Below are 16981 nucleotides of genomic sequence, written 5' to 3' on the forward strand. Positions count from 1 at the left end.
GTTTACTCTGTTGATAGTTTATTTTGCTGTGCAGAAGCTCTTTAGTTTAATTAGATCCCACTTGTCAATTTTTGCTTCTGTTGCAGTTGCTTTTGGTGTTTTCTTCATGAAATCGTTGCCTGTGCCTATGTCCTGAATGGTATTCCCTCAATTTTCTTTTACGTTTTTTTTATAGTTTTGGGTTTTACATTTAAGTCTTTAACTTGAGTTAATTTTTGGATAAGGTTTAAGGAAGGGAGTCCAGTTTCAATTTTCTTCATATAGCTAGCCAGTTTTTCCAGCACCATTTATTAAATAGGGAATCCTTTCCTCATAGCTTGTTTTTGTTAGGTTTGTTGAAGATCAGATGGTTGTAGATGTGCGGTCTTATTTCTGAGGTCTCTATTATGTTCCATTTGCCTATGGTTATGTTTTTGTACCAGTACAAGGCTGTTTCGGTTACTGCAGCTTTGTAATAAAGTGTGAAGTTGGGTAGCATGATGCCTCCAGCTTTATTCTTTTCACTTAGGATTTTCTTGGCTATATTGACTCTTTTTTGGTTCCACATGAATTTTAAATTAGATTCTTCTAATTCTATGAAGAATGTCAATGGTAGTTTAATGTCATTAGCATTGAATCTATAAATTACTTGGGGCAATATAGCCATTTTTTTCTATATTGATTCTTCCTATCCATGAGCATGAAATGTTTTTCTGCTTATTTATGTCCTCTTTTATTTCCCTGAGCAGTGGTTTATAGTTTTCTTTAAACAGTCCCCTCACTTCCCTTGTTAGCTCTTTTCCTAGATATATTATTCTCTTTTTAGCAAATGTGACTGGGATTTCATTCATAATTTGGCTCTCTGTTTGTCTATTGTTGGTGTAAAAATAATATGGAATGCTTCATGAATTTGCATGTCATCCTTGCACAGGGGACATGCTAGTTTTCTCTATACCATTCCAATTTCAGTATATGTGCTGCCAAAGTGAGCACAACTTCGATTCTTTATTCATCATTTCATTCTCTAAATTTGTTTTGGAAGAATAAATATGAGGCTAATATTGAGGACAGGAGAAATTTTTCTAAGCATTCTAGGAATTTATTTGTACCAAATTGTGTAACAGAGGGCACAATGTGGACAAGAATTTTCTTAAAACAAACTTTATGAGTTTTGTAAGAATGCTGATACAGTATATTTTTATGGAAATAAAATTTTATAAATAAATGTTTATTTTTGTAGAAAATAACATAATTTTTAATAAATCACATAACTTTGTAATTATTATTCTAGCAAATAAATCTTTTCAAATAGATGTAGAGAAATAATAAATAATGTGTGATCATAGAGAAAATCAACAAAACTGGACGATAACAGATATATTTTGTTTAACTATGAAAATTGTGACCTTAAAGACTAGGTCCTCTCAAAGACTTGCTATTATGACTTTTAAAATTCTCATTATTTAGCATTTTGGACAAAGCGATTTATTCTGCTTAAGAGACTATTTAGCTGCTGGATAGTATGTAAGTAAATAATTTGGATAAGGTAAACTGGAATGTCTTGCCCTGGAATTTGTTCCAGACTATAGGCTTAAGTAAAGAAGAAAGATATTCATGTCTGTATGATTTATCATAGTTTACCAGCATAAACAAAGATGAAAAGATTGAGAAATGGTGTCCATGTGTATTAAGCTCTGCTGTAACACTTGCTTATAAATACAAATTGATTCCAAGGCAATTGCTATATTAACAATTTTAGATTAATGCAAATTTTACATTTGCTTATGCATCATTTTATGTGTGGGAAACTGAATGTGGAAAACTTCTCACAACTAAATCAATTCACATACACACATAGACACAAATACACACACCATGCCTCTCAAGTATCTATCACTATGATTGTGTCACATGTTCTTATAGTCCAACATCCCATCAAATTTCAGATAATCATCCGTCCATCACTTCAGAATAACTCACAAGTTGCAATCATTCCGCAAGTAAACTTCAGATCTTTTTCTATGTATTATGCATTTATTTAAAAATGGTCATATGTAAAACTCTGGGACTCTTAATTCGGATTCTGAATTTTAAAAAATGTGTGTTACTAAGTTTTTAACATTTTTCCATAAGCCCTCTAGTATTTTCAGTGCAGTTTTGCATAAGAACACATATTTTGTGCTACAGCAAAATTGACTGACTATAGAGAAACTGACTATAGCAAAGTACATAAACTTACTTTGCATATAAAATAGCAAGAGATTCCAAACATTTTAACAACTGAACTAAAATGGAAGAATATTAATAAATTCAGGGTTCCAAAATGGCAGCATAGAAGAAAACTGTCTTCTCCCCCTACAAAGAAAACCAAGACCAAATATACAGCATTGAATTTATCACCAGAAATAGCCCAGAACTCAAACATGAAGACAGAATAGTTTCTGGGGTCACAGAGAAGTGGAAAATCTATGAGCAGATGGTAAGAGAACTGGACTTCCACAATCTATGATGCTCGTGCCCTCATTCTGCCCAGCACCAAGTATGCAGAAAATTTCCCACCAACTCACTATATCTACAATGTAAAAAGTTAGATGAAAGTGAACAACCGACTTCCCCATCATGTTCGGTTTCCTCGCAGGATATCTGTGTCTGCCTTAACCCACGGGAAGCAGTGCGAGTGCCTGAAGAGAGTCATATCACTGAAGACAAGCAGAGAAAATGAGTGACGACGGGACTACCATTCTCAGCCCTGGAAATTAAAATAAGAAGGTAAGTGAGTAAATAAAGACATAAAATAAATTCAGAAATTAAAATCTTTTAAATTAAAAATTTCCAGCAGAAACATGGAAAAATTCAAATCTATCTGTCTATCTACCTACCTACCTATCATCTATGTATGTGTTATGTGATATGTGACATGAGATATATGGGTATAAATATATAAGCTTATATATTTATATATGTATGTGCTGTTAACTTGGTTACATTTATCCATGCTTGCAAGACTAGATAGAAGCACCAATGATCTTTTCATATTAATCACACACATACCCACACAAAACAAACATTAAAAAATCTATGAACTTGTGATAAAATACATGCTAATTGACAGTAATATTTGAGCCACATGTTGTAAGTAATAAAAACAAGTTTACATATAGACCAATGTAATAATTCAAGGTTTTAAAAATAGGACACAAGAATTTATGAAGTTTTAATAGTTCTTAAGACACTATTGCTTAAATGGCATTTATAAGTCCAGCAGTCTTGATGAAAAATACTAAAAACATTCACATAATTAATAACGTAAATCAGAGGTTAACAAACTTTTTCATAATCAGCCAGAGAGTGAATATTTTCAGTTTTGCCAGCTGCATGGTATCTGCCATAACTGCTCAGTTCTGCCTTTGTAGCAAGAAAGCAATCATAGACAATACGTAAACAATTTGGCATGACAATGTTCCAATTAAATTTTATGATAGAAACAAGCAGACTGACTGGACTTCAATTCATTGATGCCTGGTGCAAAAAATAATCATTTGATTTTTACAAATATGATAATTACTAATATTTGAATTGATCTTTGAAATTTAGAGAGTTCTATCACATACCATTTCACATTAAAACCTTACCAAATCTCCAGCAGATATATACTAGTATTAATTCTAGATAAAGACATTGTGTCTTGATCAGGTTGTATAATTTAATTAAATATCACAAAATTTTGTAGTTATGAATTCGAAATAAAAAATGAGAATTTTAACTCTGTTAAATACTACTCTTAAAATGCTATGTAGCATACTGGAAAAGAAGACATATTAGTACTTAGGGGAAATTAAACACTTTAAATTTAAGTTCTAAATTATATTTCTTTTTTCTTTTTGAAGTGAAAGCAAGTTCATTAGCAAAGTAAGGAATAAAGAATTACTATTCCATAGGCGGAGCAGCCTAAATTATATTTCTTAAATGGTGATTTAATTAGAGGATATCAAATAATAAGTTAGATAAACTTCACTTCAGATTAAATATATAGGATGTTTCCAAATATATAAGAATATTATTGAATTAAAAATAGTTTCACTAACCTATAGTTAACAAAATATATTTGCAAATATAAAAGAGGATATAATATTTTATTTAATGTAGAGCATTTCATCACATTGTCAATTCTATTAGACTTTGAAATTCTTCCATTAACTTTTCATTTCCAGGTGTTTCACTTTTATTTTATCGGTAAATGTAAAAATAACCAAAATAAGAACATTTAAAAAAATGCTTTAGAAATCTAACACTAAAGACATTGTCTAGGAGGTGTCACAATATATTTTAATAATACATTTATTAATAGATCTATGACTCTTACAGATTATTGGCAGGGTTTTGTTTTTTCTCTTAAAGAAGCTTGTCCAACCAGTGGGCCACATGTGGCCCAGGGCAACTTTGAATGCAGCCCAACAAAATTGGTAAACGTTCTAATTTCTTAAAACATTAAGTAATTGTTTTTGAGATGTTCTTTCCTTTTTTCTTTTCTTTTCTTTTTTCTCTTTTTTTAGCTTATTAGCTATTGTTAGTGTTAGTGTATTTTATTTGTGGCCCAAGATAATTTTTCTTCTTCCAATGTGGCCCAGGGAGGCCATAAGATTAGACACCCTGTCTTAAAAAATTATTCTGTTCCATTTTATCACTTACGGAAAGCTATACACCTCATGTTGTCCTAGAATATTTTGGTTTCAGGAAGCATAGAACTATCCTTAACAAAGTAATGTGAGAACATTTTGTGTTCTTTTTTCAGAGGTAGGAAAAGTTGGAGGACAAGAGTTCCATGTGAAGGGACATGAGGCTGGACCCAGAGAGTGCACTATTTTGTTTTTCAGGACCCAGAGAGTGCCCTGCTCTAGGTAATCAGGGTATGAGCGCAGGATTTTAGGATTCGAACCACCCGTGGCAAGTTAGGTCATCCTCAGGATTATATATCTGTTATCCTCCCAGCTTGTATTATTTCTTTGTTAAGTACTGGTTCGATTTACATTTATTTATTTATTTGCTGTACTAGTGAGGTACACAAGGGGACAAAGTTTCTAGTGCAGGAACACAAGGGGGCAAAGTTTCTAGTGCAGGAACTTGCCAGCAACATGCCCTACCTGCCTTCCCCCACGTCTCCAACTGGGAGACGTAACAGTCTCTGTTTAACTTTGGCACATGCGGGAAAAAAATCAAAAGTCAATCACTCCAACCGGAATTTAAAGGACCTCCTTTCATAGGTCAAAGGGCTTGGAAGAAGAGGGAATTCCTTCAGGTTAAAAGCCCCTTCTTCCACAGCCCTTCGGATTCCATATTTGGGTCCCTTTCCACAATCCTCGTGGAAGCTTTTCTCTCTTTCTTTCTCCTTTTCTCTCTCTTTCTCTCTGCTTAAATAAATCACTTTCTGCAAAAACTCTTTGGGGTCTGACATTTTCTTGTGAGTGCACCACACTCTGGTCCCGTCTCCCATTCTTGGGTGAGTAAGAGACAAAGAGCCCAGACAAACATCCTCTCAGGGGAGCTGAGCACTCCTCTGCACCCCAAAACCTGACCAACACTAGCTTGACTGTTTTCTATTAAGCTGCATTATGTTGAGCAACTATAGTACTTGGATGGCTTTTAATCCAAAATGTATTTTTTAGTTGAGTTTCATGTCAGTTCACAATGTCCTTCAAACCCCTTTGTAAAATATAATTAAAGGTCATGAAACAGCCCATAACTCACCAGCATATAATAAAAAGTTTGTAGAGTGTGTAATAAAGTTACTGGTAGGTATCTCCTGATGGTGATATATACACATACTCAGAAACCCACATATTTATTTAATTTTCTTTTATCTTCCCTGGTCATATACAAGTGAACATGTTTAATAAATTTCTATTCAAACTCAGATGATGACAAAATATTTTCTGTAACAACCAAGTTGAATTCATTTTCCTTCATCTACAGAAATCTATCAAGATAACCTTAACAAATTAAATTGTTTTCTACAACATGGGAAGACAAGGATGAAAGAAGACAAGAACAATTTCAGTATTTAAAATAAGAACAATTTTGGATCTACAGTGACAATAAGTACAATATGTCCCTATGAGGCAATAAAATGGTTTGATAAAATGAATGTTCCGTACAATTTCTGGCTTTTGATTGGAAAGAGGAAAAATATGCAATGTACACATTGTATGTAATGGTCTGCATGTTTTTTAGAAAAACTATGTTAATGTAAGAATATTTTCTGCTGAGTTAATTAGTCACAAGCTTCTTATTTTCTTAGGACCTTTTCTACCTTGGATGAGAGGAATCAAGCCACAATGAACTCTGACATTTGTTTCCAACTTCAGTTACCTACAGCCAATGTGCATTAACCTCAGAACCATGGTGAGGCATTTATAAGGTATAGCAAATTTCTCTCATGATCCTTTCAAGAAAAATTGCATTACCATATATAATACTTCTCTAGAACTATATCTGTAATTTAAAACAAATTTCTTTTGCTCCTGAACAAAAGTTCTATGCTTTCCTCTGGAATGATCATCTGTTTTTCATGCCCACTGGACGCAGTTTCAAGTCTCACCAGCTCTTCCCCTTCCACATGTAATCACAACAAAAAGCAGACACTTATCTAGCACTAGCATGCCCCTCAGTACAATCGAAAGGGCTTTACATATGTTAAATATTGTAAAGTCATTTAAAATCATTTCTTAATTTTAAAAATACATTATTTTTTCAAAAGCCACACTGGCTTTTGTACATAGCGCAAAATATAAATATTTTAAGCAGTAAGAATTAAGAGGACATTTTTTAAAGTTTAGGCGGAACATGTAAAAGAAGTTGAATTCTGAAAGAATTTTGTTTTATCTTCAATGTATATTATTCCATAAACCACAGCTGTAACAAATGTGTTGGCACATAGACAGCAATTAATAGAAAACAATTTTTTCTCGTATTATATCTGATTCCAAAAGGGACAAAGACACTATTAAAACATATAACACACACACACACACACACACACACACACACATAATGTATATACATTACACATATATGTCTATACACATATACATTGCACATAAAATATTTTAATCAAGTCACATGTTTAAAAGTGTTATGCAGCAGTAGTCTATAAAATATGCTATTCAAGAGCAAAGTATCAGATAATTTCCATGAAGCCTCTAACAGTTTATTTATAAATCATTGTTTCTCTTCAGGGCTTATAAATTCAAGAAACACACAAAAAAGATTTCAGAAAAGAAAGAATAACTTAAGTAAAATATTTCACAAGTAAAATCCCTGGTTATAGAAACGAAAAACAAGAATAGTTGACTCCCTACTTCACAAATGTTAGCACGTAACAATGGCATAAAGAAAGATATCCAACCTATCTCTATCTCTGTATTAGACTCAAAGTCAACATCCCACATACAACATGAACAGTTTCACAAAGAATTTTTCCCTGTTAGGGAGAGCTATTACATATTAGACTGACTTATAACTTTGAAACTTCTTCAGAAGTCCTTAAAATGCAAGAAGTTCGCACCTCTTTTTTGTGCTTATGATTTTATCCTAAGTATAGGCTAGATGACTTTTCTTGGATCATTTTCAGTCAAATTTAGTTATTTAGTGCTTATGGTGAGTGATGTCCTAGTTTGACTAGTTGTGAAACTAGTCAATGAAAATGAAAATTCTGAAGTAAGTTATTTTATGCAGTCTACAATTAAGATATACTGGAAAAAGATTCCATAAACTGTACTATTTTATGTAGATATCTACAAGAAATAATTTAACACTTAGGAGTAAAAGAAAGGTTTCCAAGTTATGATACTATTACAACAATTTAAGAGAGTCACTTAATTACAAAAATGTATAATTGCAGTGAGGTCTGATTGGAGAAGAAAGACTTCTTCTGAATATATAAGAAGGCAATATGCTATTAAAATGCCCATCCCATCTTCTATTGTCATAAGTTTCACCTGTTGTTCTTTAAAGATGCAAAACAATATTTAAAATTAGATTTTCTGAAGCAAGAAAAATTTTACTCTTCCTTTAAAATAGGTTTTGATAATATATTGTGGAAATAAATGAAGAACACCCACATGGTAAAAGAAGCAAAGGCTATTTATTCATTCAGTTTGCAAGGGAGTCAGCATCATCATTCAAATTTAGCAAAAACTCAAATATAGACAGAGGATTGAGAAAGCTTTTAAGTGTAAAAAAAAGGGAAGCCATCAGGTATACTCTGATTGGAGGTTGCTGCCTTGGGCCAGGTGGAGATGACCTATGTCTAGAAGCCAAGATTAAAAGATCACCTTATGTGATCAGTCGGTGGAGTATAGTTGGCTTTCTCTTGTTGGTCCTAAAATGAAAGCTGCAGGCACGGAGCAAAAATCAACTCAAGTTAGTTAGAGCAAGAGTAGATCCTCTGGAGTTGATTGCTGCATAGGTTGTGGATTGGATTTCTGGGCTGATTGTTGAGGTTGGCAGTCAGAGTTCCCTTTTATATATAGGCTCAGCATTGCACATTTATATATTCATTCTCTAATTATAATGCTGTTACTTTAATTTTGTACACTTTAAAACATATGTGCAGTTTTTTTATTGTATGGGTACATAAAAATGTATATATTCATAGCACTTTAAAAACCTCATTTTAGATCTATGACAAATGTATCTGAAAAAATAATACAACCACAGGTATGTGCATATAACACAGATGACGGAAGAATCAAATATCCTTGCTGTACTGTCGCTCAATATCACCATAGCCATCTCTTTATTTTTATATATGAGTACTATTTCTTTGCAGCCTAATTTGTACATCACACATTAGTTCTTTGTGAGCAAAGCCTCTAATTTCTCTGTCTGCCACCATCCCCTAACTATGTACATTACTATATTCTATGTCAATCCATATCCTATTCTGCTAACTTCCAGGGAAAATGTCATATAAGCTTTGTGTGTTATCCCTTGTATGCAAGGATCAACCATTTAAATTACTTTGGCCATGAAAAAATGGTGAAAGTGATGATGTGCCCATTGCTAGCAGAGACTCAAAATACAAATGATTTGAGAAATTTTTGCTTGTTACCCGGTGATTCTACCACTGACATGAGAAGAACTTGCCTATACTAAACTTCAGCAGGAGTTAGAGGACACATGAAAAACCAGGCAAAATGCAGATACATAACTAAGTTCAGCAAATATTAGCCAAAATCAACCTAGATTAGTCAAGCCAGGATGTAGCCTGCACAGAGATGCTGTATGCCAGGTTTGGGGTGTATTCTTGCAAAGCAAAGGCTGACGTACAGATTGAAAATTGCACTGAAGTTATATGAGTTTCTGTCTATACAGACAAATAACTCTCCCTGGATTCTTTCATGCTACTGTAAAAGATTTTAGTCTCCTGAGACTTCACATACGGTGATCATTAAATCTTGAGACATGTGTCTAATAGATTCCATTGATTTGAAGCAATAGACATTTTTTTTCTCTTACTTTCCAGATAGAGCCAAATGGTTACAGCCTGTACTAGGTCCCCAGGTTAAGCCCCTGAAGGAAAGAGAGTAGAGAGTTATTTCCCTATGTATTTTTATGTCAAAAGGACTAAAGCCACAGATTGTGAAGATGTCTTTATGCCCTAAAAACTCAGACACATTCAACTTTCTGGCTACTACAGAAAATATGTTTATATACTACAGATTTGAAATAAAGGCTTAGGTCCATTACTTTTCCAAGATCTTTTTAGGAGTATGGGAAAGCTGTCTCCTTCCCCTTGTAAGAACACCATACTGTTTCCTGTAGGTTACCTGCCTTGCCAATAGAGAACCTGGCTACTTTTGTAGGAAGAATTACATGAATTCTCATTGCACCATTCCAGCAGTAAGCATGAAAACAAAGGAGTGACCATGCACTCATCATTTACTGTGAGTAATAAAGAAAAAATCTGTCTCTGTCTCAGACACAGTGTGTGTGCATTCGGGATAAAATTACAAAAAATGAACAATCAAAAGCCAATAGCCTAACTTAATTATTTGAAATAAGATATAATTTAATCCTTAAAATACAACAATCTTCAGTTTTTAGATCCGAGCCAGTGCTGTATGCTATATGCTATGAGAGTTTAAGAAAAAAAGTATGCATTTCTGTGCAGTAGCAGCTAAAAAGAAGTAACCTTTAAAGTAACCATTTAACGAATTGAATTAGAATTAGGCTATGGTAGACTAGATGATCACAAAAACAACACTGTTTTTGAATGTTGAGAATGGAAAACAGTATACTAACAAATACATTCTAATACCGATAAGCCAGATGGTATGATTCGGTTTAATACAATTTAAACTAAAATATGTAGGTCAAAATTTTACTATGCAATATATGGAAAATATAACAACATGATAAATAATACTACATAACAGGGTATATAAATAAACAAAGAAATGAATAAATAAATCTGAAAGCCTCTGAGTATAGAAAAATAATGTAGGACAACTAATCAAAAAACAATGAATAGATTAAACAGTGACTAAGATATTAGCTAATTTGATTGACATTTTTCACACAGAGAAAACCATGACTACTGAAACTGAAGTCACAAGTTAATCATAAATAAGAAATGAGAAGTATTTTGTCATTAAGAACCAACTGTTGACTCAGGATTTAATGTTTTAAAAAATGCAAGCTAAGATAAACAATGTGTAAATCTCAGGGCTTACTTTTTATTTTATTTTTTTTGAAATTAAAAGCCGTATTTTTGGTATCCACTGGTTCCTGGCATATTCTCTTAGGAAATGAGAAATAACAGATGGGGTTAATAAAACAGAACAGAATCTCCTTCAGGAAACCAAGGAGAATAAACCCATTGCAGAAATTAAGCAAAAAATAAAGACATAGGAAATAATGAACAACACAATCAATTCAGGAACTGCTTAAAAGGGAAAATAATTGGTGCGGAAGTATTTTGAGAAGGCAGCATTGGGGGACATGCAGCAAATTGGGACATGAATTTCGGTTTTTATTTTATCTGACTCGGAAAAGTCTTGCTCATGATCACAAGTGGTTCTGAGTTTTCAAGGTAAGGTGTGAGTTGTCTGATTACATTCTGGAAGTTAACAGAAACGCATCTTTCCTTCTAACAGTATTTATGTTATCTCACTTATTTTCTAATATAGAAGGTGAGATTATAAAATAGTGGTAGAGATTTCTTTTCTTTCTTTTTTTTTTTTTTTATTAGACAGAGTCTCACTCTTGTTGCCTAGGCTGGAGTGCAGTGGCATGACTTCTGCTCACTGCAACCTCCACTTCCCGGGTTCCAGTGATTCTCCTGCCTCAACCTCTGGACTATCTGTGATTACAGGCACTCACCACTGTGCCCAGATAATTTTTTGTATTTGTATTAGAGAGGGGGTTTCACCATGTGGGCAGAGCTGGTCTAGAACTCCTGACCTCAGGTGATCCACCTACCTAGGCCTCCCAAATTGCTAGGATTATAGGCTTAAGCCACTGCGCCAGCCCAGAAGTAGTTTTATGTTACGATTCATGAAAGTAATGTTATGTATATGTGTATATTCACATACTTGATAAATAAAGTTAAAATTTCTAGTTATGAGAGGTATAGAGACAATGCATTCTGAAGAATACCCAGGTAGGAATTGAATTTGCTAATAAAGGTACCTAATAACATATAGATTGAATCATTATAAAGCCTAAAAGGAAAAAGTTGTTTCTAAGGTTAATATTCCAATAATTACATTTCCTCTTTCTCTCATTCTTCTGCTCTGCCTCTCTACTCTTGCCACGTTTTCTTTTTTCAAAAAAATAAACACCTTTGAGGAAATTCATAATAAATACAAACTCTGGGGACCACATACATTCAAATGACTAATTACACATTCTTATTTTACTATATATATATTAATTGGCTATTACTTGATTCCCAATATTTAATTCTGGCTTATTAATTTGCTTAAGGATTCACTCTTAAAATTATGTTATCTTTCTGATTCAATTCTCACAGAAATCATAAGGGGTAGCTGTGAGCCAGGAAAGAGCTCCATCAACTTAATTGTTTATATAACCTGAGAATTTTAAGATCCCTATTTCCAGTGTTGTAGATATACCACACCCCACCAAAGAAAAATATTGAAAAATACATTTTCTGATCACTGTATACCACAATGATTCAAAATCCATAAAAAATAATGCAAAATAAATTTTCTAATTATATGACGCTATAATTGTAACTATATCCAAGTCTTTATGCTCACCCAATTTATCTAGGAACACATCAGCTACCTTAATTTTGTTTTCCATAGCCACAGGCTCACCTATACCTGCAGATAAGTGTGACCATCTAAAACTCATAAGACACTCTTAAGTGAGGCTAAGGAAGCCTTAGTAATACAAAGTCAAAAGTGCATGATAATAAACCAATGAATGAAAACTTTATTAAAAAAAAGCTCTGCTACAGGTCTGTTTACTTTCCTTGTTTAGGTGGCTGCATAAAAGTGCAAATTATGGCCGGGCGCGGTGGCTCAAGCCTGTAATCCCAGCACTTTGGGAGGCCGAGGCGGGTGGATCACGAGGTCAAGAGATCGAGACCATCCTGGTCAACATGGTGAAACCCCGTCTCTACTAAAAATACAAAAAATTAGCTGGGCATGGTGGCGTGTGCCTGTAATCCCAGCGACTCAGGAGGCTGGGGCAGGAGAATTGCCTGAACCCAGGAGGCGGAGGTTGCGGTGAGCCGAGATCGCGCCATTGCACTCCAGCCTGGGTAACAAGAGCGAAACTCCGTATCAAAAAAAAAAAAAAAAAAGAGCAAATTATACTTGGAAAATGAGAGATTTGTCAACACTATGCACACTAACATTTTCCCTCTTAAGTAATTTAAGGAACAAATTGGTGTCATTTGCATCCTTTCCAGAAGACAAACCTGATGCTATTTTAACCAATATTTTATTGTAAGATTTCTTTTGCTTTCTATCTTATTTCTCTCACCTCAGATTTGCATTAACTTTAATTGATTTTACCCTATTTGTAAATTTGTTTGGAAAACACTAAAAGGGATATAGTTAGAAAATAGACTTTTCTCAGCCATAGCATTAGTATATGTTTTGAAAGAGTTTAGTAAATAATTTTTCTTTGTTATTTGAATACAGAGGTCTAACTTCTTTCCAAATGCCTTGGAACTATAGTACTATTTGTGCTCTCATATTTGATAGTTTTACAGGAGATTAATCTATCAGAAAAAATAAAAACTTTATGAAATCTGATTCAATTCTTCAAAATGAGAAAGGATTAAAATCACATCTTAATGAGCAGAAATTAGCTTTATTTTTTTACTATAATTATATGTGTATTCTTTAAGCTCAGATTCTTAAACCAACACATGATCTATAATGTACTTGTCTTCATATTACCAACAATATGCATTCATTTGGTGAATGTCGAGTGCCCAATATGTCAGGCATTGCACTTATATAAAAACACAGAAAAAAAGAACTGTTTAAAAGTAAACTTACAGTAATCAATATGTTTTTATATGAAAATTAACTCTGGCGTAAACTTCTTACTACTGAAGTAATCATTAATTTGATCATCACTTTATCAGTAAATTGTATAATTTATCTTGAAATTATATGAAAATATTAATGCAGAGGTAAAGTTAAATGTATCTAAATTTATTTAAAAATTCTAATTTCTTAGGTATATTTAGACAAATTACAAATCTAGTCACCGAATCCATCCTGAAAACAAATCAGAAAACCTTATAGCAATGCTGGTTTGGAAACCATATGAAATCAATACTGTCTTTGGATTGCAAGTGATTTAAATACTGAGATAAATGTGTGAATAATTATCATTGGTATCTGCTGATGAGTGGTGCTGAAGAGTGAAATAAATTATTTAAAACATTTAAAATTTTTCTCATTTTCTGCTTTCTGTAAAAATTTGTTATTGCAACTTATATCTTTAATATATATTAAATATTCTTTTAATCACTACTGTGCAATAGTGGGAAGAGACATTGCTAGAAAATCATTATGAGATTAGATAACAAATGCATGAGTTTCTAATTTTTTCCCCGAAGAGGAAATAATTGTTCATAAACTGCTTAAAATCCACATTAGGAGAAAGTGGTGAGATAGCAGTCCAGAGAAGTTCATTTATTCATCCATATAGTTTGGGAAAGTACTCCAACTGGAAGCTCCCAGTGATGATCAGGCAGAGCATATGACACAACTGCAACTCCAACCTCCAACCTTACTATTTTTTCCCTATTTCCTGTAATAAACAAGCCATAATGCCTCTGATTCTTTCATATTCTATTATCAATACATATCTAATATTCAATACAAATCTAATATTCAATACATCCTTCCTTCTTTTTAAATTTAACTTAACCTCTCCAGTCTTTCCTAAATTATACTTTAATAAGATAAACTGCCCATTACCCCTGATCCAATATTTTTACTCCTAAAATTTTCTAAAACGTCAAAACATTTTTTTCTACTGCATTTGGCAGGGGCAAAATAGAAGGCAATATCAACGGGTGTGTCTATATTTTGTTATCTAACATCTCCTGAAATATATTAAGCATTTAATATAGGAATGCTTAGGAAATATATTAAGCATTTTGTTGATATTCAAAAGTCTAACAAAATATTAATTTCAATAATTTTCTGGGCCAATTATTTCATATATGTCAGAGATGAATTATTCTGATTATTTTTTTTTAGAGAAAAAGAAAGCTCCTAACGGTAGCCCCAAGTCCAATAATTTTTTGTCATGTACAAATCCCTGAAGCATTAAAAAAAAAAAAGGCTGTTATTCAATCTTGGACTCACATAAATCTATGTAGAGCATAATTATATGCTTAGTAATTTAATGATATACTTTTTTTAAAAAAAGATAAACATCAACAACAAAAGCATCAATAATATACTGATCAATATGTACATATTGAGAATGAATCATTCACCGGCTTACTTGAAGAGGTAGGAATATTTATACCACATTTGAGAAGAAATAAGAAGTTCAAATATAAAAGTGTTTATTTCTTTAAATATAATAGGGACATGTAATCTAAAATTAACTACAGATGATATACATCTTGTAGAAGAATGAATATTAATATACACATTTTGGATTAAATCTCTACTTATACAGTCTTTATTCATCATGTTGAAGCCCAAATATGTCTTCAAAGAAAGAAATATATATTTTGCTTAGACTTGAATCAAGTGTTGGCAACACGTTTTTCTATGTAGTTTAATGAGTTCAAAGAAAATGTAAAAGCTAAAATCAACATTCAGGATTTAACTTTCTGTGTGTTCTTTTGCCACTTTTATGTGTGTACATTTCTTTCTGTTTGTATAAATTCAGGTATGTATGTATGTGTATAAAGTATGCGTGTATATATAACATACACGCACATATACATATGTGGTATACACACATGTATGTACCTTATATGTATGTGTATACACAATACTTTATATAGGTGTATACTTATGTGTATAAAGTATCATATGTGTATAAAGTACGTGTATATAAACTTCATATACATACATATACACACATATATAATATACACATAAAGTATATATGTGTGCATATATGTATATAGGTGACAAATATTTTAAAAAGAAAGCAAGAAAGAAAAGTCATATAAGTACAACAGGTGTTATTACAAATTCAGTATAAGTAAACTAGAATAATATTTATTTCACAGCATAATAACTTTCAGGGCTAAATTTTATAAATGTTTTTCTAAAACATAATAACATAAAAGGAAAAATGAAATTCTTATATCATAAAATGATAAACATGTTTTCTCTGCCACACTGTGACATTAAGCACACTGAAGTTTTAATTAATTTTAAGATTTGTGACCAACTTCATTCAGTGGAAATTCTTTCTGAATTACTTTATATGATTCAATTATAAACAGAAAGCAATACATAAAGAAACTCATATCAAATGATGTATTCACTAATTAGATTACAGATAAGAATAAAGAATGACATCAATATTTCATGAAAGCAAAGATCATATATTATATCAAATTAGTATAAATAGCCCAAGCAGATAATTTTAGAGAATGTGTTTATTGCATACTTCTCTGTTGCTCAAATATGTAGGATTATAAACTAATTGAGTCGAGTTGTAATATTAGTTTTATACAAGTGATTATGTGTAGCATGCACAAACAGGAAAGACGGGAATGTAAGTGAAAATGTGAGATATCTATAATAGATGTTATACATAAATTTGCAGGCTACTTAAAATGTCTAGCTTGTTAAAATTAACTCTGTAAAGTTTCATTCAAAAATATTTACTCAGAATATCCTGTGTACGGTCTCTGTACCAGTGTTTTGTGGAGTTAAAAAGAGATGTAAGGCATGTATGATTTATTTTTCTACCTAATATATCTTAATTTTAATCCATTTTTACATACAAAAGTATTAGAAATGAAAAGCAATAAATGTTCTTTAGTGAGGTGATAAAATTCAAAAATGTATTTAGGGAAGTGAGAAATGATTAGAAATTGATTCAACTAGCATGTGTGTGGTGAAACTTGAGCCTTAAATTTACTAACACATTTCAAAGAGTAACATGGATAGGTGGAAATTAGGAACAGGATGATTACAAGGGACAAATAAACTGCATAATAGAGGTGGAGAGGCAAGAAAAAAGCAAAAATTAACATAGTCTGGAATGAAGAAAATTCTTAGGTAAAGCCATAGAAAGTAAGATCATGACATGTGGAAACATTCACTTTGCAGCAATTGACCTGTGCCAAATACTGACTGTCCAGGTTAATTCAATGGATCAACTTGGCTGGGCCACAATGCCTAGATATTTCCTCAAACACTATTCTGGATATATCTGTGAGGGTATTTCTGGATGAGATTAACATTTAAATCAGCGGATTTTAAGTAAAGCAACTATCTTGATAATGTAAGTAAATGGAGGTTCT

General features: G+C 32.4%; 1 non-coding gene across 1 annotated transcript; it reads right to left on the minus strand.

Annotated features, from left to right (window-relative positions):
- Positions 1 to 865: 865 nt before the first annotated feature.
- Positions 866 to 972, minus strand: LOC119472574. The gene has a single exon (XR_005201719.1). It is a non-coding gene; the product is annotated as a U6 spliceosomal RNA (small nuclear RNA).
- Positions 973 to 16981: the final 16009 nt, after the last annotated feature.

This window comes from Cebus imitator, unplaced genomic scaffold (genome assembly GCF_001604975.1).
Source record: "Cebus imitator isolate Cc_AM_T3 unplaced genomic scaffold, Cebus_imitator-1.0 Scaffold105, whole genome shotgun sequence".
NCBI lineage: Eukaryota > Metazoa > Chordata > Mammalia > Primates > Cebidae > Cebus > Cebus imitator.